Source organism: Enhydra lutris, unplaced genomic scaffold (assembly GCF_002288905.1).
Source record: "Enhydra lutris kenyoni isolate GAN:26980312 unplaced genomic scaffold, ASM228890v2 scaffoldscaffold24, whole genome shotgun sequence".
NCBI lineage: Eukaryota > Metazoa > Chordata > Mammalia > Carnivora > Mustelidae > Enhydra > Enhydra lutris.
Genome location: NW_019154108.1, coordinates 28,142,334 through 28,143,681, shown reverse-complemented (window position 1 = coordinate 28,143,681; position 1,348 = coordinate 28,142,334). Strand labels below are relative to the sequence as shown.

Here is a 1,348-nt window from a genome sequence, read left to right as displayed (position 1 = left end):
CTTCTTAACCAATTTTTCCTGCTTATTTTATTTTATTTTTATTTTTTTAAAAAGATTTTATTTATTTATTTGAGAGAGAGACAGTGAGAGAGAGCATGAGAGAGGAGAGGGGCAGAGGAAGAAGCAGACTCCCCGCGGAGCTGGGAGCCGGATGCAGGACCTGATCCTGGTCCTCCGGGATCACGACCTGAGCCGAAGGCAGTTGCTCAACCAACTGAGCCACCCAGGCGCCCCATTCCTGCTTATTTTAATTCAGAGGTCGTTTCTGACGAAAGGCAGAAACAAAATATTAATTGATTCATTGAATGAGAACTATTTATTATTTTTTTTTTTCCATTTGACATTAGTCATTCATTAACTGACCAGATTACAAAAATAATCAAGGTAGATACCTTAGTTCATCCTTCCAATAAGCCTATTGATCTGGTCTTCCTTGTTGCCAGCATCTCCACCTTCTACAAAATGGGTGGTCTTTTTCTTCATTCCCCGCCTCGTGGAGAAGATAATCTGAAAGGCCCTAGAAAGTTGTTTGCTTCTTTGAAACGTTTTCCAGCAGTATAGATCTCATGAACCAGATCCTCCACGCAGATGACTCGGTATTTACCAAGAGATCGGGCAATCAGTGTGTTATCTGTCAGGCCAATTCACTTCTTGTGGATTTTGCCATAACCCCACTTGTAGATCAATTCATTCCCCGACTTCAGGTTTGGGTACCCCCATGCTGTATATGGTTCCACAATCCTTAGCATGTTAACTGAAGCCTTGTTGAACTTAACAAAGGTGCCATTGAAGATCTGGTGAAGGCGAAGAAGCTGCAACTTGAACCTTTGGGCTTGCACCTTGATACCTCTGATCCTGATGACAAACTCCAATTTGGGTTCTGCAGATACCGTAGAAGTTGCCAGCTTTTCTTGGCATCCTCGCCATTCGAATCTCAGTTCTGTACACCTGCTTGTATTCCTAGTGGTAATGCTTAGCTTTTTCATAGATAAGCTTCCTCCTTGCCTTTTGAAGCATCTTTTGAGCAAACTTCTTCCTCCGACGCTTGATCTTCAATGCTGCGAAATTCCTTCGCTTTTTTTTAAGGGTTTCTGGCACAGCAGGAACCTTCATTTTCTTCTCTTTTGCACCCTCCATGGTTCTGGCCAGAAAAGAGGAAGTCCTATTTATTTATTTTTTAAAATATTTTATTATTCATTTATTTGACAGAGAGAGAGAGAGAGAGACAGTGAGAGAGGGAAGGGAAGCAGTGAGAGTAGGGGAGAGAGAAGCAGGCTTCCCGTAGATCAGGGAGCCCCATGCCGTCCCGGGCTCGATCCCAGGACCCTGAGATCACGACCTGAGCCGA

General features: G+C 43.5%; 1 pseudogene; it reads right to left on the bottom strand.

Annotated features, from left to right (window-relative positions):
- Window positions 1-393: 393 nt before the first annotated feature.
- Window positions 394-1,137, bottom strand: LOC111150893 (annotated as a pseudogene).
- Between the last annotated feature and the right edge of the window lie 211 nt (window positions 1,138-1,348).